Source organism: Ambystoma mexicanum, chromosome 5q (assembly GCF_040938575.1).
Source record: "Ambystoma mexicanum isolate Mex_15411 chromosome 5q, UKY_AmexF1_1, whole genome shotgun sequence".
In the NCBI taxonomy this organism is placed as follows: Eukaryota; Metazoa; Chordata; class Amphibia; order Caudata; family Ambystomatidae; genus Ambystoma; species Ambystoma mexicanum.
In genome coordinates, this window is record NC_090933.1 from 948,713,589 (window position 1) to 948,734,566 (window position 20,978).

General features: G+C 44.9%; 1 long non-coding RNA gene across 1 annotated transcript in view; it reads right to left on the reverse strand.

Annotated features, from left to right (window-relative positions):
- Window positions 1-506: 506 nt before the first annotated feature.
- The window catches only part of LOC138497801 (uncharacterized), a 251,679-nt gene continuing 231,207 nt past the window's right edge, over window positions 507-20,978 (reverse strand). The window contains exon 4 of the long non-coding RNA XR_011278645.1: window positions 507-3,487. This is a non-coding gene — a long non-coding RNA (uncharacterized lncRNA). The remainder of the gene's footprint in view (window positions 3,488-20,978) is intronic.

The window sequence follows — 20,978 nt, forward strand, 5'->3', positions numbered from 1 at the left end:
TTAATAGTGTAGCTAAGTGTGTTTGCCCCAATAAAGGTGGCAGTTGCTTAGTTGGCTAATTTGTGATTAGTTTGACAGACAAGCACATTATCTTATTTGCATCACTCAGCGGAAGTGAGAACTGCATTGTAATTTTGAGTTATCCTTTGATAGGCATTCTTAAGTGGTGAAATTGCACTGGAGTGCCTTCTGAACCTGGGCAAAACTGACCGAGAGTGTGCGTTCCATAAAAGAATCTGAGTGTCCTTCATCACAAAAAAACGTATACTGCCAGATATAAATTACAATTTAGGCTGAAGTATGCTGACCCCAGATGTTACTGTACCGCCTCCTCAACATTGATGAGTCATTATGGAGGCCTCGCCTCTCTATCTAATTTGTAATTTATAAATGGCAGTATGAGTTTTTTTGTGATGAAGGATTCGAATTATTGAAGGCAAGCCCCTGCTCACACCAGAAAAAATACAACCCGCTAGGGAAAAAAGCCCAAGACACTGCTTGCAAGTATAACAAGTATTTATTTCTACAAAATCAAAGTGCATCAGCAAAGAAATCTGCTGCCACCGAAGGTTCTGCCAAAATAGGGGTGTGAAGTAAGCTAAAAGGGTGCCTGGCGTCATCTATGTCATCATTACACACAGTACAAACCTGCAAGGCTGGTTGGTGTGACCCTATACATGGGCGGCCCACACTGTAGGGGGTGCTAGGCCATTGGTCCCAGCCTTCTTGTCCGCTGTTGGGCCTGTCATCCGCAATAAAACAAAGCCTAATAAGCAATCAGTTACTTTTGAAAACAAGGCTACTCTATCATTGTAACAGTGCACCTGGCAAACACAGATATGGGCCCAAGAGAGAGAGCCGAGGTCATACCAACTTGCATAGTTCACTCATTCCCAGATGAGCCAGCAGCCTCCCAAGGTCCTCCACCCACGCTTTTGAGCTATAATTTCATCCCTCCCTCGCACTTCACAGCACAAATCATGTGACCCAAATGTGAAGGCAAGATAGCCTTGCTTTCTGATCTTCTTGGACGTTCGGGGGTCTAACAGCTTTATGGTCGGTGATGTTGGCCTGGCTCACACCATGGTATGTGGGTGTCTTAGGATCAAAGCATATGAGGACTGTAGCTCTGATGTCGGGGGTGTTGGGGCTGTGGGGCCATGCTATCTGTATAATGGGATGGTAACTGCCAAGAGGCGCTCTGCCCCCTTCTCCTGGCCTTGCAGAGCACATTCTTCCAATGGTGTGAAGGGCTTCTGCCTCTGAGCCAAAGGAAGGCTTTTAACTTCCCTGAAGCTCACTCATGGTGTGGGTTATCTTTGTGCTACTAATGCAATACTAATACTAACATGTACAGTGTTTTCACCACGCTTGGGCATACGTTCCAAAATGGCTGTCTATAACTAAGATGGCGTTTACATTCATCTCTACTATATAGCTCCTAATGTATGCACTATGCGATTGCGCACTTTCCTGCATGCACCCAACTCCACCTGCTCCCCCGAAGTGCAGTCTATCATTTGTTTCTCAATTGGAATCACCTAGGGGTGTGGGAAGACCCTCCTTCCCAACATTCACCTCTTTCGTTAATCTATATTAATGAACTCTCCCACACTGTCACCCATGCTTATCCCCCAACAACGATCATCTTCCAATCTCTGTGCCCTTTCTAGCCTTTCAGCTTCCAAATATGGTGGAGGTCCCTCCTTAGGAACCCATGATTTACACACATTGGGCAAACTTGCTCCAGATGGGGTGTACTTTACCCATGGTGCAAGTAATATATATATATATATATATATATACATCCCCCATATCCAGCTAAATCAACCCAATGTTCTGTGTAGTTTTCAGGATCTGGTGGGGGTGTAGTGATAGTGCCATGGGGGTGTGAACATTGCTAAATTTGGACCATCAGTCTTGGTACCGTGCTCTGTGGTGGTGCATTGGATGCCCCAATTGAAACCATCATCATGGCGCTATTAGGCACTGCTTTGGCACAGTATCTGATGCCCAGCTGGCAGGTACAGAAGATGACCAACACAAACATGATCACAGGTACCAACATCTTCACTATTGCCCCCATCCAGGAAGGGGCCAAGGAGAAGATGCTGTCAAACCAGTCCTCTCTTTGTATTCCAGGTTATTTCTTCATGCACACTCCCAGGGTGTGTACGGCTCCTATTATTTGCGAGAGAGAGCCGTTCTCTTCATTATTAGGAGGCACAAATGTGCAACAGAAGTCCCCAATCTTTTTGCACAAGCCCCCTTCCATCACTGTGAGAAGGTCAATAACGTAGCGGTTCTGCATAGTCAACAGTCGTAAGGCCCGCAACTCTACTTTATGCCGTTTAACCCTTTCTCTGTGTCATTTGCCAGCTGTATCAGTTCCCAGCAGACAATCTGGAGCCATTACGTGTTAGCAGCTGCTTGGACCCCAGGCAGTAAGAGTGATGCAAAGAATGTTTCCGCACTGCTGAATATTCTGTACTCATCGGGTATTTCATTGAAAAGTTCGGATGAATCATGAGATAGATAGTTTGCTCTTTTCTTCCTCTGCAACTTGTCTTTTGGTTCCTTTTCAGGGAGTATGTGGAACTCGGGGGGGGGGGGGGGGTGGCTCGTCAGGTTTCTGGTTGGCCCTTCTGATGTGGGAACTGCCATTGGTGCTGGCCCCCCTTGTAGATGTTCTTCAGGCATTACGAGCAACACGTAGTGCAAGGTGGCTAGCAAACAGGAGCCCCTCCATGATGGTGGGAGGTGCAAGTACGCCTGCTGACCACAAATCCAGTAATATTCGATAACTGCAGATGTGCCTTTCTTGAGGTCTGGGATGAGCAATGTCTTATTACAACGTGCATTGGCCCCTACAGAAACAGTCCCTTCATTGTAAAAGCAAAGTCCATAAATTTCTTCTCTGTGGACTTTCACTGGTTTTTCCATTGCCTTTTTACACGTTAGTTTTGCAATATGGTCAGTCCAAAAGGGTGCACATGCTGTATCCACTTGGGCCAGGACCTTGTCTTCGAACCCCATTAAGCCCCCTGCCATACAAACCAGTGTAGTTTCTTGCCACTTGCTTGCCACATATTTAAGTCCTTGTACCACCAAATGCGGTCTTGGCAGACACTGAATACTTTTGGGATTGCTGTTTCATTGCAGTTGATCTGGATCCGATACTTCGAGCCTTAAACTATGTGCCTGGAACGTGCCTCGTATCCTACATAGCGCTAGATGTATTAGGCATTGAACCTCTAGACTAGGTACTTTCTGTGGCACTAAGACCTTGGGGGCCCGTGATGCATGCAGTATCAACGAACAAACATAACTACTCCCATTCATTTTTTCTTTCCCTACAGTGCTCATGTCTGTGTACCATTATTGGACAATTCTGGATGGCGCATATCTTCTTTAGCATCCAAGCCAAGTCCATGGTAGGCGTCATACTTTGCCCTTTGTTTGTCTTTTCATGCGGCATTGGGTGCATCTGTAACAGGGAGAGAATTGTTAATGCTGGCATGTGGGTTCGTGGCACTGGTGTTGTGTATTAGCGACAGTAAAAACATAGTTGCATTTGTATTAGTATTGTATACATTATTAACAGAGGTGATGTTTTGGTAGATACCCTGCCCCCTTTGTAGCCGCAATATAAAAGCATCTCCTAAATAAATGCCTAATGCAAACATAGAAATTGCAAAGAACCCCAACAGCCTTGAGGCCCATAGGCATGCGGCGCATTATAAGAATTAAAATAAAATATAATGCAGGGCACACAAGTACGATTATGAGAATCTAGGCAGACTACTATAACTAACATTTTTCTTTATATACAAGGAGACATTTGGGAGCGCTGCTTCTATCTTCTGCTATTTCTGAACAGCAATCATATTATTTAAAGGAAGAATTACATGAAAAGAGAAAGAGACCCAGAGAGAGAGGGAGGGAGAGAGAGAGAGAATGCACGAGAAATAGAGAGCAACAGATAAAGAGGGAGGGAAAAAAGGAAGATAAAGATAGCTAGAGTCTGGGAGGGTGCAAAAGCACACCCTCTGTGCAAAATGACATGTTTAGCAGTTGTAATGTGGTGGTTATGGCATGAGATGGTAAATAAGGAGGTAGTTAATTTGTGCCAGTATGCAATCGTTCAATGTGTACGAGTGTTGAAAATGCTCTTATAGTCACTGCAGGGTGCTCAGGGGTGCTCCCCGAACATCCGACAGGTGAATCCAGTAGCAGAGTTCTTTTACTTTAACGGCAAGGGGAGTGGAAAAGATGACCCGATAGGGCCTGTTATACCCGGGGTCGCTCCACCTGCAGACATTTTGCATTTAGACCAGTTCATCCGGAACCAATGGTTGAGTGGGTGAGGAATCAGTTGGTGCACCAGCCACAGCACACAGTGTTTCTTCGGATCGGGGTGGTGCAATCTGTCGAAACAATTTTCATGGTCCATGTTAGAGTAGTCAAATAGTTGTTACATTTCTCTCCTAACACAGATGCTGCCATGTCTGCGTCAGATGCTCCCCTAACGCGAAACAAGGGCATGTGCATGCGACGATCAGTGACCACCTTATGAGGTGACAAATGGTGGTCGTTACAGGGCTGTGAACGCAAACTGAAAAAGTGACAATGCCAAGCAGTGCACCCAGTTATTCTTTAACATGGTGCAAATCCTTGAGAGCTTACCCCTCAGCAGGCCAGTGATCGTGTCCACAACTCCATTGGCATGGGGGTGGTAATGGTGCACATTCAATGTTTAATGACAAGCAATGTTTCAATTTCTTTAAACAATTAGTTATGGTGGTGCCGTTCTCTAATCTTAAACCATCGCAAAAACCCCATTGAGGAAAACCCTTGCGCTCCAAAAATTAGCTGCACATTTGGCATCTTGATGTGCACACTGTCCCGCATCCAACAACTGGGAGAAGGCGCAGATGACAACGATCAAATATCAGGAGCCGTTGCACCTCCCGCCCATATCCGCGTAGTCAATATGTAACTCACAGAACGGCCAACTAGGGTGGGGCAGAGTGCCTCTTATTGTTCGCAGTGCCATTCCCGTACTTTAACTCTGACATGTGGTGCAGTGTATAACTAAACTGGCCAGGTGCTTCTGACGGTTCGAGACAAACCAGCCTTCCTAGATGTCTGCAGCAATCTGCTCTTTAGATACATGGGATGGATGATGAAGCTGGTCAAAAGCTACTATCAGTAACTCACGTGGCATAACTGCTTTCCCAGTTACCGCCTGTCTCCACAATAAATCAGTGCGGGATTATATGCACCCTCTTTTTATCCACAGCTACTTTCCTCCTCAGGGACCGTCCCTGTAACTCAATAATTTGTGCCGTTGGTAGTGCACTATAGGGGACAGGGGGCTGCTCGATGTTGGGCTTTAACACAGGATATTCTGCTGGTTGAGGTACTAGAAGATTTGGTGCTAATTTGGGTGTTGTGCCTGCGGCAGAGTTTCCGAGGGAGACCTTGCCTGTGTTATTCGTGTGGGCAGTGCATTTTTTATGACCGCCACTTAACTGGAGACCCGTCAGCCCTTCTGAACCCCCTCCTCTTCCAATGTGCGAGACCGGCATGTACTGTTGTAGCGACATATGCCAAATCTGAATGGATGGTCACGTGGCACACCTGTGATGCTTGTAGCACTTCTATGAGCACTATGAACTCTGCCGTCTAAGCTGAAAAGTGCATTGGCAATCTCTTTTGCACTAATGTTTTGTATTCTCCATGCACTAGGCGCACCTAAGCTACTCAAGCCAGTGCCCTGGTCAATTGTCGTTGACCCATCAATGAAAAGGACCCCCTCTCGAGTGGGCTACCTTTTGCTTTGGGAATGTCATCTTCCTCCTCCTCATTAGGTACACAGTCATGCTGGGCCATGGCTTCATCTGTGTATATTTCAGTCAGAAAAGTAGCAGGGTTTACTGTTTTACATCTTACAATGTGAATATTTGGGGTGGCTAGAATTATCTCGTAGGCAGACGCTCTTTGTGTGGTTAACAGCAGACTTTGATCTTTCCAGGATAGCGAATACTGCATGTTCCACGTATAATGTGACGGAGCACCCCATTACTATAGTGGAGCTCTTTTCAATTGCAAATGCTGCAGCAGCTAGTGCCTGTTCACATGCATATTGTCCCTCGATTACAGAATCAAAATGCCACTGTAGTAGGCCAATGGCTTGTGGCCCATCGTGCTATTCTGTATTAGTACTGCAGTCATAAGTTGACCATTGGAATGAGAAACTAGGAAAGATTCTTGTGTGTAGTCTGGGGTGGCTAAAACTGGGGCAGTAGATATTACAATTTTGAGGGCATCGAAATTAGTGAGCATGTCTCCTGTCCATACTATCTTGTTATCAGTACTTGGGCCACCTGGAGGCCCTGCAGAAGGGGCCTGGTGCAGGCTGCATAGTCAAGTATATAAAATAAGGCAGGGAACCCTCTTTTTTTCTAAGGGGGCTTGACTCCAGAGGGTAAGGCAACAATTAGGAAAGTAATCGGAGTCAACAGCTACCCTAGTCATTGACGCTTTCAGTAGGAAAAAGAGAGTAGGAAAAAGATCACAGTGGGGCTAACTTAACACATATCAGTTAGCTCATAACATAAACACCAAAAGATCAAGATATCTTTTTCAAACATTGAAGAATGCGATTTATTAGATTTACACAATTAAAAACCTTTACAAGAGTCGAAAGGTAAAATATTCCATCCTTGGCAATTATGGTGATTATGATTACATATACTGCCAAGTTTTCATACTGCCATAACATTGGCAGTATATGTAATCATAATCACCATTGTTGTACTAACCCACCCATGCGTATAATTACTGCATAACTTTGTACAAACTTATTGGTTTTCTTGTGCCAAGGATGGAATATTTTACCTTTCGACTCTTGTAAAGGTTTTTAATTGTGTAAATCTAATAAATCGCATTCTTCAATGTTTGAAAAAGATATCTTGATATTTTGGTGTTTATGTTATGAGCTAACTGATATGTGTTAAGTTAGCCCCACTGTGATCTTTTTCCTACTCTCTTTTTCCTACTGAAAGCGTCAATGACTAGGGTAGCTGTTGACTCCGATTACTTTCCTAATTGCATAGTCAAGTATACAGGCCCGACAATAGTTACACAAGCCTAGGAATTTTTGCATCTTCTTCACTGTGGTGCGCCATGGGGTGGCGTGTACAGATGTGGTGCGATCAGAAATTATTCTGTTTCCATTCACAGATATTGATTGCCCCAAGTACAATACTTCCTGCAGGCAGTACTGTAATTTGGCCTTGTCAACTTTGTACCCCTTGCGGGCCAAGAGCTGTAAGAGGGTTATAAAATCTTTCCTGCACTGGTGTTCGCTGTCACTACACACCAGCAGATTGTCCGCATACTGGATGATCGTGCTGGGCACCTGAATGCATTGAGTATTCTGTTAAAAATACTCTGGGACTTGCAGTACCCTTGAGGCAGTCTTGTGTGTTCAATCTCATCACCCCATGTTTAAACGCAGTGAGGTATTGTGAGTCGGGCTGCAGTAGAATGGAAAAGAAAGTGTTTTTGAGATCCACCACAGTAAAGTAGGTTGCATCCTTGATGATATTACAAAGTATTGTTGCAGCGTTTGTAACTACAGGAAATTCAGCCTGTACAACGTCATTTAGGGGACGCAAATCCTGGATCATCCTCCAACTGCCCCCTTTGCCTTTTCCATAGGGTAGATAGCCGTGTTGCATGGGGAGGTGGATGGTACTATTTTCCCTCGTGCAATAGGGCAACGGTGCTGCCCTAATCCCTTCCTCTGCCTCCCTTGATAATGGGTACTGTCTCACTCAGGGCAGCACAGCACCTGGCTTCATTGTTATTCGCAACAGGATCACTATAACAGCTCTACATCATGGTCATTTGTGGTCCAAAGTCTTTCGGGTATCTGTTCTAGGTCTCTGTCAATTAAGTGGGGCGGAGCTACCAGGGCCATGAGGGGGCCTTGAACTTGAACTCCAATGCTGTACCCTAATTTCACAGGGGATACAAATGGCCAATACAATTTCACAATCGTCTGGTCTGTCTTCAAACAACTCTGCATCAGTTACCTCCCTCAGCGGCACCGTAGGATCAATACACAGTATTGATATTGATATTTTATTTATATCGCACTCGTACACAAGTATTTCAGAGTGTACCGTGTGCCACTCGCACCCATCCAGGTCAACTCCTATGACAACAATTATTTTTGCTGAAAACACCAGACCTTGCAAATCTAGGGACAGTAGCGTACCTGCGACTAACTTGGGGTGTCACCACAGGTGAAAAATAAAAGCAGCCGGCACTCGCCAGCAACCATTGCCAGTTTGGGGCACCCCCTCAAGAAGCACTGTAATCTGATACATGAACATGCCTGGGTCCACAGGAATCCAACGAACCACCACCTCTCCACCCTTGCATATATGATAAGCATTGCTCTCATTGCGTACATCCCTGGGGTGGTGCATACTATCCGGCTGTCTGTAAAGGAGATAGTCAACAAATTTCCCATCCTTAACAATCACCAATCTGGTTTCAGACAAGGGTTTGGGACTGAGACTGTGCTACTTGAACTTAAAGCAAGGCTCATGGACCAGATGATGGGAATGAAGCTTCTTTGCTGATGCTCCTGGACTTGTCGCCAGTCTTCCATCTGGTGGACCACTCCATCTTGGTCACCTGGTTAAGGGAGGTTGTCAACTTTTCGCCAGCAGCGGTCCAGTGGACATCATCCTTTCTTAATAACCGTGAGAGTAGAGTATTCTTTGAGGAGGCAGTAGCTCCACCCACTGCCTTGAAATGCGGAGACCCGCAGGGGGCTTGTCTTTCCCCTTGTTTGTACAATATCTTTACGGCTCCATTTTTTGATCTTCTGGTTTAAAAAGGCGCTATGTTCACAAACTATGTGGATGGCACGCAATATGTCATACCCATCTCTGGGATTCATCATACTGATAAAGCACAGTTTAATAGGACCTATTCCATTATTGAAAGGTGGATAGTTCTTAACAATCTGGCCTTGAATAGGAATAAGACCGAGCTACTTATGGTTGGAACTCCTAATACGATTAAGAAACTTGGCCCTGCCTATGAAAGTTTTATATTGGCGACTCTAAAATCTCTGTGCAGAAGAAGGTCAAGACCCTAGGAGTCATTTTTGATCAACACCTAAGCATGAATTCCCATGGTATCATCATCTGCCTACTATATTAAGCTCCTTTCTCATCTTCGACCTTTTATCACCAAATCCAATGCAACAACTATTGCGAGAGCTATTGTGGGGGCCAAATTGGACTACTGTGGTAGCCTACTTGTTGGTATTAATAAAAATGATTGCAATAGACTTCAGGTTGTCCAAAATGGGGCAGTGCATGTGGTGGCTGGTCTCAGAAGGAGAGACATGTCTCAGCTGAGAGACGCGCTCTGCATTGGCTCCCTGTTGAGTCAAGAATCCGGTTTCGATTGCTTACTATCAAACCTAAATGAAGATTGGGTCTTATGCCGACCTACCTCCAGGCGCTCCTAACTGAAGAAATGCAAAGGATAGTATTGAGATCCAACAACCAGGAGCAATTGAATATTCCTAAATGTAGGACTGTGAAAGCATCAAAGGGAGCCTTTCATCTCGCAGACCCTAAAGCTTGGAATGACTTACCAATGGAATTTAGGTGTTTAAAGTCAATGGATCTCTTTAAGAGAAAACTAAAAACGTACCTGTTCACCTAAATTTGCCAATTAGAGCTAAGAGACTTGCCCACATTGTTCTCTGTTTGTTTTCCGTTTGTTGCACTCTGAAGCCTACGGTCTAAAGTAAAGTGAATTCATGTTTAATTTGCTGAGCAGGTCGCAGCCCAACAAATTTATTGGGGAAGTTTCAGAATACAATAGAGGAGCCTGCACCAACTTCCCTCCTAGTTTGATGTCAACCTCTTTAGTGTATGGATCTGTGACGACAGCCCCAGAGAAGCCCTGCGTGTCAAGAGTTTCACCTGATAGCGGGATGTTTCTCTCACTGATGCATGATTTAGTGGCACCTGTGTCAACCATGAAAATGTAGTGTTTGTTTCCTATCTCAGTGCCCACCAAAGGTTCCTCTTCAGGGTGGATTGTCATGGATCGTACTGGGCACGTGAGAGCCTTCTGTGGGCTGTCCTAGCCAGGGTAGTTGTTTGTACCAGGAACAAAAAAGGGTTACCTCCCATGACACTGGTCCCCAGTAAGTTGCAACGGTGCCGCTGGGCACAGCATCATTTGCAGGCATGTGTCCTCCATGTAAAGCATTGGGTAGGGGCATGTGCAGCTGTGCAGATTTTGGGTCTTGCATTTGTGCACCTGGGGCTGAGGGGGCAACTGGGTATATGCCTGATGGATCTCATATTGTATACAAGTTGGTATTTAGAGCTGTACTTGTGGCTGGGGCTGTGGACAATAGTTGCTATATGTTATATCCCGCACCTGGCCTGCTCCTACATTCTCTTGCAAAGTGCCTCCATTTCCCGCAGCACCAACATTGTGAGGGCCTCATACCACCACCTCGAAGTCCCATACTGCCAAATCCTCCAAATCCCAACCTTGCCCCTCTGAACCCACATATCCCCCGCTGCTGACCTTCTTGCTGCCACTCGGGGCAGCGGTATTGCAGCCCCACTATCTTTGTCCACCTGCTCCTGGCCAGAACGCAGCTACCATCTTGTCTGTGGGCACCTGTGTGCTCCTTGTCGTTTGTGCCTGTGCAGGTGTGGGCACTGTCCCTTCTACAGCTATTTTAGCAAACGTTTTTGTACCAGTTTCAATTCTTCTGCCTGTATCTGCTGTGCTGCTTCCATTTCATGTCCTCAATTCTCTTACAATAGTGTATTATTATTGTTTGAATCTCCGCCCACCATTTTGCTTCAATGCCCACTATTTTGTCGAGTGCCTTCTGCACTTCCTTGGGTAAGCCCCATTTTATAACAAAATAAAAAAGAATAACTGATCAGTCCCACTGGTCCCCTGCCCTGCATTCATCTAGTACACTCTCTCTTACCCTTTCCTCTGTCTGTGCTGTTCTTAATCGTGCCAGCTCTACATCCAGGGCAGACTCTAATTTCTTCTGCCCCTTACAATCTTGAGGTGGGGTGGTAGTTGTGGTAAGAATGTGCAGTGATGGCGGGGCGGGGTGAGCACATTGGTCGGGCTAGTTTATCCTGTTGCTGGGACAGCAGCTAACCAATATAATCCCTTATGTTCTGTTGAGGTCCCGCCCCCCTCTGTTACAGTTGCTCCTCTGTGTATATCTTATGCCCCTCCCTCGCCGGAGTCCTCCACGTCCTCCATCATTTTCCAAAGATCTAAAATCTCCTTCCTCTTCCTCTTATGCAGCTGCTTTATATTTCGTTGCTAAAAATGCACTCATGTGTTCTAGCACTCCGTTATTGCGGCTGCCCTGCTCTGGCCAGGGGTGGGGCATCTCTTCTCTTGTCTCTACCACCCACTGCTTGTGGTACTTTTCAATCTTGTCCCTGTACAATGCCAGCACACTATACATGTATTCTAAAGGCGTCCCTCCTCCCATTTTAGCAAATAACGCACTCAGACCTCCTACGCTTACATGCAGGCGCTGCAGTTGTCAAAGTCAATACCAGTCTTCTATCTCCTCCTCCCCTCGCCCCAAGTCAAAATTCCCTCCCCTTCCACTCAATACCACTCTACACTCAGTCTATATACTTAAATTGCCATACCCACAGCCACAACGACCCACTTCGGGTCCCCACTCCTTACAGATAAAAATCGCAATACAATAAAACAACAAGCTAAAATAACAAACTAAAACAACAAATACTACTATATCCAAGCCTACTAATTATGCAGAGCTCCTACTTGTTTATCTCTGTGCCACAAAACAAATGGTACCATCATCTCCCCCAATTGAGAAGGCTCTCTACACTCCTTTATTTTTCTTCCTTACTATTCCTCTTAAAAAATGTGTAATTAAAAAGAGAAAAATTCTCCTTTACCACACAATCAAACGCACGTTTACATCATTCGCACAATCCCCATTTTGACCACATACACACTGCTCCGCTACTTTTTATCACTTGCAATGGTATACTCAAATATGCGTGTTCACCCAAATTCCTCCGTCACGGGGTCCGAAAAATGGCCTGCATTCTCCCCGTAGCCACATACCGCTTCAAAAAGCAGACAGGAATTCTGTAAGAACGGCTCCTGCCCACCTCTGGGAATGGTCATCTTGGACTGCTCACAGCAGGTGGGTGCAGCCCCTGCATGCTCACACCAGAAAAAATAGAACCCGCTAGGGAATAAGGCCCAAAACACTGTGCAAGGATAACAAATATTTATTTCTACAAAATAGAAGTGCATTAGCAAAGAACTCTGCTGCCGCCAAACGTTCTGCCAAAATAGGGGTGTGCAGTAAGCTAAAAGAGCACCTACCATCATCTATGTCATCATTACATACAGTAAAAACCTGCAAGGCTGGCTTATGAGACCCTATACATGGGCGGCCCACACCACAGGGGATACTAGGCCATTGGTCCCAGCCTTCTTGTCCGTCTCCATCCACATGGGTGCTACTGGGCTCGTCATCCACAATAAAACAGAGCCTAATAAGCAATCAGTTACTTTTGAAAACTAGGCTACTCTACCATTGTAACATTGCACCTGGCAAACACAGATATGGTCCCTGGCGGAGAGGCGAGTACATACCAACTTGCACACTCCGCTCATTCCCAGATGCACCAGCAGCCTCCCAAGGTCCTCCACCCTCGCTATCTGTATTGTGGGTTGGTACCTGCCAAGAGGCGCTCTGCTCCCTTCTAGTAGACTTGCAGAGCACATTCTTCCCATGGCGCCAAGGCCTTCAACTTCTGAGACAATGGAAGACTTGTACCTTCCCTGAAACTCACTTGTGGCGTGGGTTATGTCTGTGCTACTAATGAAGTCCTAATACTAACACGGTTGGTGTTTTTGCCGTGCCTGAGGCTACGTTCCAAAATGGCTGCCTATAACCAAGATGGCATTTAAACTCATCTCTACTATATAGCTCCTAATGCATGCACTATGCGATCATGCACTCTCCTGCATGGACATCCCCCTGCCCCCAGCTCTCTAGAATTGCGGTCTATCGTTTGTTTCTCATTCAGAATTGTCTAGGGGGATGGGAAGACCCTTTCTCCTTCCCAAAATTATTAATTATTATCACTCTCTGGCCGGCCTCCCTTGGCCCTCCTCCTAGCCCCACCTGCGAGGCCAAGAACCTTGGTGTCACCTTTGATTCCACACTCTCCTTCTCCGCCCACATGGCTGATGTATCAAAAAAGTCAAACCTCCTACTGCACCTCCTCAGAGGTATTCTTCCTTTCATCTCATTCCCCCAGAAGCTCACTGTCTCCCAAGCTCTGGTTCTCTCTAAGTTGGACTATTGCAACAGCCTCTTTCTTAATCTACCTGCCTCTACTCTCCTCCCTTTACAACTTATCCAGAACAGGACTGCAAGACTTGTCCTTGGCCTCAAGCCCTGGGATTGTATCTCTCCAGCTCTGAAATCTCTCCATTGGCTCCCAGTGGATGCAAGGATTAAATTCAAAACCCTCTGCATTGTCCACAAGGCTTTCTGGGGCCTGGGTCCAACATACCTTCAGCTATCCCTCCGCAAATACCTCCCATCTCGAGCACTCTGCTCCTCTACCTTTAACTCCCTCAGGGTCAGTCGTTTCTCAAAGAAACGAGCTGGGGGTAGATCTCTGTCTTCGGCTGGGGCCTCCCTCTGGAACAGCCTCCCTGCCACTATAAAACTTGAGGAGAACCATCTCCGGTTCCGGAAGCACCTCAAAACCTTCCTCTTTGCTTCTGCCTTCTCCTCACTTCTCCCCTGTTGATTCTACTCTCCCTCGGCACCATGCACCTGGCCACCCTCTGTCCTCTGGGCCCAGGTACCTGCTCATCTTGCCACCCTCACGCACTGCCTCCGGGCCACCCCCTGCACTGGGGTCTGTATCTGTACCCATACAACCCTCCCCTTTTCTTCCTGCACTTGACCTACATGGCCTGCTGCCATAAACCCAGCACTTGCCACTTTCTGGCTGCACTCCCATTGTTTGTTGCCTTTTTATTATTTTATTATTATTTTTATTTTTTCCTTCTCGCTCTGCACTCTCCTTTTGTTCCCCCTTCCACGCACTTGTCCCCCTTCTCCCTCTACCCTGCGCTTGCACGTTCTCAATGTCACTGGGCCTAGTAAGATCGTTGTTTTTGTTCTCCCGTGTTTCCTTTCCCTTGCCTTGTCGCACTCTGAAACACTTGTGTATGAGCGCGATGGAAATAAAATATCAATCAATCAATCAATCAAAAGATAATAATGGTATGTTCTTTATAATTTGGTTTTATCAAATGAGGGAATAACATTCACAAAAGACACTCAGATTCATTTATGGATGCCAGTTCTACATTATAATGAGACTTTGATGGGTCCTGACGAAGACGTTTAATAAAAAGATATACACGCTGAAAACGTTGTTGTGACGTCGACCAACTGCCCCATTTAGAGGATTAATATACCAAAGGGCGTCAGACAGTTAGCTTTCAGGAATAACCCTGTGAAATGATGTTGAATTGTTTGGTTTTTAATGTTTATGTATTTATGATGTCATTGCTTTTTGTACGAGCATGCGCACCTTCAGGTGTAACTCCGGTTAGGGATACATTTCTACGTGTCAATTGTGGCACATGTACTTTGCACTTTAATTGTAGGTTGATGAACATGTTTTTTAACTGTCTTAATTATGTTGTCTCATGAGAATTAGTATTTTTGTGTGTCTATAAATATATTTGAATTGTAATTTCAAGATCGACAGGAACATTTTTTGTATGATTTGTTACTAATCCTCAGTTCCTGTTTTTTTTAGGACAGCTACTGTATATTTGTTTCTGTAGTGACATGGGCCACCGATTCCTGAATGTCATGAGTGTCGGGAGGATGGGGGACATGGCCAAAGTACTGGCATACATGTATCCAGGAGGCAATGCCATCATCCCCTCTTCACTGACATGGCAATACGTTTTAGCTACACTTGCTGTCCTTATGACAGCTAGGAGTCCAGACCTTTCAAAACTATTGACAAAGCCAATAGGTTTGTTTTATTTTATAACATAAATATTTAGCACATTGATAAAGGTGTTGCATTTGGAGATTAGTGTTAACATTATATGTGAGAAGATGGGTAGTAGTGAGTTTGTACCAGCACAGCATTTCTTTTTTGTTTTGTTTACTTTGAGAAATAGGCAGACATGTTACATTTCACAGTAAACAAGCACTAGTTCGGTCTCTATTAAACACAGCATTTGGTATTAATTGTCCGTGCACAACAACGTATGTCTAGCCACATTGTGCACAACATTAATACACCGGTCCACTCAAGACCTCCATCATCTTTATCCCCTCATCCTGCTGTTCTTCTTAAGCGGTAGTCCCGGAATGGCCCCCAAATGTCTTTCGGCCTGGCATCGGTATAAGCATTGCGACATATCCCGCCTCCCTCTCATTAGCGTACGTTAATTCCTTAACCAGCACAGCATTTCTAAATGTCATGAGACTGTGCTATTTGACAACAGATAAAGTCTGCTCTCTATGACCACTCTTGATACTGCATATCGAATGTCACAGCAGAGTGCATACTCATTTTTGGTGAAATTAGAGATGGGAATGTCAATTTCTTTCCCACCATCCGTCACCCTCCACGCAGTGACACACCTGCAGTTACCTTGCTGGAGGGACCCAGGAGGTTATACCTTGCCTGCTAAGGCCTAAATAGCACTGTCAAAGCTGTCAAGTCTGTCAGGTACCAAGTCCTGCAAGAGCAACTAACAGAAGCGTCCCTGGAAATCCATAATAGGGGCTAGGGGGACAAACAAGGGGGAGAGGGGTGGTGGCACATCAAATAGGGTCAACAGGCCAAACTGTTTTAATTATACCTATATTTGACAAAGCTGGTTAACAAAAGATGACATTAAGCATGTTCAGAGAATGTTTAAGGCAATAAAAGTTTTGCATCAACGTAATGTACAACCTAAAGAGTTAACTCATGTTCAACAATTGCAAAAAGGCCCTTTTCACCCAGCAAGGGAATGCATTATTTTAAATCAAGCAGACATCACTCCCAGCTGAGCTTCAAATAATGTGTAGTTAGAGGTGGTATTTAGCAGATGCTCAGATTTAAATAACAGCCAGTCAAAAAGTGTCAGTTTAACAAAAGAGATATCGCTCATACCTCAGTTTCAAATGCTAGTCAGGGACAGTCTTTAACAGATGAAATATCCCATATAGGCTCTGAGCACAGGGGGAAAGGAGGCAACTTCTCCCTTGGTTCTTTAGCTATGGTTGCAGGAATCTCACTTTGCCACCATATAATTGTTTGCATTTTTCCGTTTTTAGCTGTACATCCCAGTGGCAGCTGGTGAATTGTTAATACGAGTTGTGTAAATATTTCCCTCAAATATGCCAGAGTGACAGAGCATAGCAAGGGAGCTAAAACCAACCAAGAGGTGTTGGGGGGCATTCCCTTCCCCCTCCACTCCAAGAACTTTTTAAAGAATTTTGCTTTACAATGGTGCATTTTGCAGCACACCTTTAAAAAACAACTGGGTAAAAAGCCAAACAGTTTGTTACTGGTTTTGTAGGGTAACTCCAACACATTTTCCTAATGCCTTTGCCCACAACATATACCAGTATAACAACATCTGCACACTGGCTGTGCCCACACATTTCCATGCTGGCTGCACCGATATATGCCAGTATTCCCATATAAGAACATACTCATGTTTGCTTTGCACATAATGCCAGTAATATACTATAAGAAAACATGTCCACACTTGTTCTACCAATATATGGCAGCATCCTCAAGTAAGAACCTACTCCAGTTGTCTTTACCGTTATAAATGGCATGCCACAGTATGATAAAATGTCCAAACTGGTTGCCCATTCACCTGCCCTCTCTTTACTGTTCCATGCCCACTGGCACCTTTTCCAACTTTCCCGTGTACACTTGCACCCTTTCCACTCTGCCGGGTTGTTTGCACCCTTGTCTCTCAGTTCGGTCGCTCGCGCACTCTTTATAGCAGTTATTTCACTTTGCACCACTTGCATGCTCTGCTTTTCTTGCTTTCTCTTATTTTCTCTTGATCCTGTCACTCTTCTTTCATTCTATATTGTTTTACTAGTTTCTTTCATTTCTTTCCCCTTATCCGCTCTGTGCCGCTTTATGCATTCCTTTCACCCACTCCGTTTCAGTCAGCTGCATGCTCCTGAGTCTCTCTCTCTCTCTCTTACTTTCACGAGACTCACTCGGGCAACAGCACGTTGACAAGCGGTCCCTTCTTGCTGTGTGTGCCTGAGGTCAGGGTCTCACCACCTGTCCTTCAGACACCTTTCAGGCCATCACAGGTCCCAAGGGAACAAGCAATGTTCCGAACTCCAATAGAAGTCTGCAGGGTGCTTTGCTCTGGCTTCATGCAGACACAGCTCCCTAGCCACGCTGCAGCCCCTCACCAACATCGGGCCAGCTTCTCGGCACGCTGTTCTCCTCTGGGCCATAGATTCTGCTGCTCACTGCTCCTTGGCTTCTCTGGTCCAGACAACATCCCCAGCTCGCTCTGTCACCTGTGTAGAACCACAGCTTTTATAGTTGTGAAAAGAGTCAGGTGTGAGTGATAATTAGTAAATGCCTGACTCTATCAATGGGACAACTTAAGTTCTTTCCACAGCCGGTTTCCCTTACACTCCCCATGTTGTTCCTATGAGGCTCATCTTCGTCTCAATATTTGCTGGAAATGGGGTGGGGGAAATGGGCCAAGATCAATGAGGGCTCTTTCAGGGCGAAGGGTAATAAGATGGTTGAGTATGGGGAAAGGGGGAACACTCAGCATGATTTGTATATGTCCAGGGCAATTCCCTTGTCCCCATTTCATCTTTCTTTACTGATGATTTGTAATAGTTGGACTGATATGGATAAGAAGTTCTTTGTGTTGGGGAAGGACCCTTTTATGCTTCAGCCAACCAGATTCTGGTCCCTCTGGTTCCTGTAATTTCCCATCTTTGTCATTCTATTATAATTGGACTTCTCTTCCTTATTCAATAGAGGTAGACCGGAATATCCTATAAAGGTGTCACGGATGTCTTCCTCGTCCCCTGTTATCCTAATCGGATACCGCGCCTTGCCTGAGTGTCTCCCGGATTTATTATCCCAGACTCCCCTACCCAGGTGATTCTCCCTCGCTTGTCCACCACCAGGATTGGGATCCAAAAGTGATGTCCCTCACCAGGCCACCTGAATAGAAGAACCTCTGGGCCTACCTGGAAGAATACCCTTGGGTTTCTCACACCACACAGCAGAACGTGAGCTTGCTCACTGTGTTCGTGAGCTTGCCTTTGATTTCATGATGACTTGGAGTGGCCTGCTCACTGTGTTGGTGATCGCGCCTTTGATTTTGTGATGACTCAGAGAGGCGTGCTCACAAGTACGGTGAGCACGCTAAGCCTGCTGTTGAGTGGGACTCTGCTCTATTCATTTCCCAAATCAATGACCTGATCATGAGCACGGTAACCGTGCTGGTGAATGGGCCTCTGATTTTCGGGCACACCCCTCCTCTGCACACCCAAATCAGAAGCCCATTCAGAGTGGGGCTCTGATTTGAGGATGCAGGGCGAGGGGTGCATTATTTTGACTGGGCATCAATGTGAAAGGAAACCGGAAGTTTGCTTTAACATTGATGCTTAGTATAAAATGGCAGACTGGCTGCAGCAAGGCAGTTCAATCTAGCCATGTTGCAACAATTATCATGCATGATGAGTGATAATACATGGATAGAGTAGCATTTTGGTGCAGCCACAATAAGAAATGGCTAGACTGGCTTGATATTCTTTCTGGGCATTTATGATAAAGCAAGCATGATAAGTGTTATTACGAGACAAGACTGTCCTTTTCCTGCAACCACTTTAGCCATGACTTACTGTGGCATGATTTTTCTGGGCATTTATTATAAGCAAACATGATATGTTATTGTGTGTCAAACATGTTTTCTTATTGTAGCATGCCATTTTTAAAGGCAAAGGCAACAGGAGTATGTTCCCATGTGAAGGTACTGACAGGTATTGACAGAGGCAGCTTAGACACGTTTTCTTCTAGTGTCCTGCACTATTTCCATGATGCACAAAGCAAACATGAGTATATTCCTATATGTCAATATTGGCATCTATTAGTGCAGCCAGTATGTAAATGTACAGGCACAGCCAGTGTGAACATGTTTTTTATTCGGATATATATTGTGGGGAACGGCATCCTGAAAATGCATTGGGAAATATTCGTGTGTACTGTTTGTGACTTGTAAATATTTGATTTTTTCCCGTGTTACCCTATAAAAAACGATTGCAAACTGCCTTGCTTTTCACACAATTTTTCACAGAAAGTGTGCTGTATAATGCACCACTTTAAACTATTATTCAAAAAATATTATCTGGTTGCGGAAATCTCCCCTCCCTCCCAAACCTCTGTTGCTTGATTTGGGCTCCCGCCCTATGCTCAGACGCTCATTCTTATTTGTGGCAAATATTTACACCCCTCAAAATAAAAAAAATCACCAGCAGTAACTGTCCATAATTAATATTCTTTTCAGTTGCTCTGAAATAGAATGTATCTACCATTTTGTGTAATTCACTTCTTTGTTGCTAAACGATCAGACCAATCATATTGCCTTCAGCAGGAGCTTATAAATGCAGAGTGCCAAATATTGTAAAAATCACAAAGTAAGCCACCCAGTTTTGTGATTAAATAACACATGGTTGACTTACAAAGGACTGTGTGAATTTTCTGATTCTGTTGAGCACGCTGTTCACTTTGTTGGTTACATTTTACCAATACCATGCCACTAACAGGCCAATCTCTAGATTTCACTTTCAAAATAAATCTCAACTTTTTCCTTCGCCAACTGCCTTTTCCTTCTCACGTGACTTAGTTTGGCTCCAAATAGGTTTGCCTTAATACTCCCCTGCTCTGAGTGGTTCTGTTCAGTGAGAAGCATATCCCCTGCACTAATAAGATGCAAACACACTTTCCTTTCTTTTACTCTTCAAATTACTTAGGTTGCTGAGCACACACATTTATCAGCACAAAACAAGAGTTCTTTTAAGCTGGAAAATGTGTATATTTTGCGCTACATTAAATAATTGTTAGTCCACTGGAAATAGCACATATTTATATAGCAAAATGATGAAACGGTTTGTCATTTACAAACAAATCATCACGTCTCTTAATTCCATCCTAACGCTGTGTTCGGTTGCATTTTGAAGCTGAAAAAATTTGCTTGGCTAACATTTAAAACATTCTACATTCCCCCTTTTCAAGCGTTCGGCTTGTAATGCAAGAAAGTATCTGAAGGCCTGGGCTCCCAGCTCCGATTCCAACAAGTTACCGGCTTTTGTTATGCATCCTCTTTCCCACTGAGGGGCAGAGGCAGGGCCCTGTTTCCCTGGTGATGTAGGTGGAGGAGGGGAGATAGAACAGAGGCCTCTGCATTAGGAAGTTAAAAACATTCTCTTGTTCTCAAATGCACCTTTGTTATGGTGTTCAGACACAAATGCAAACTCAATGTGTGCCCTTTGACTTTCTATTTAAAGCTGGGCTTCCTTATTTTAGATCTGCACTGGAAAAGAAAAGTATTGTTAAACTCGTTTTAAGGATAAGACCTTGATATTGCAGTGTTGTGTATTGCCCATTTAACGGTGGCGCATTGCCCCTTTTAGAAGACGAGTCATGACCTCATCATGACTCTCCCAATAAAAGGGGCTCTGCTGGCACGTGAGGGTCACTGCAGCAGAGCCCCAGGAAGTGGCAACTCTGTCTCTGTGTATTCTGGTGTGCGTCCTGCTGTGAGACCACACTCTGTGTTGC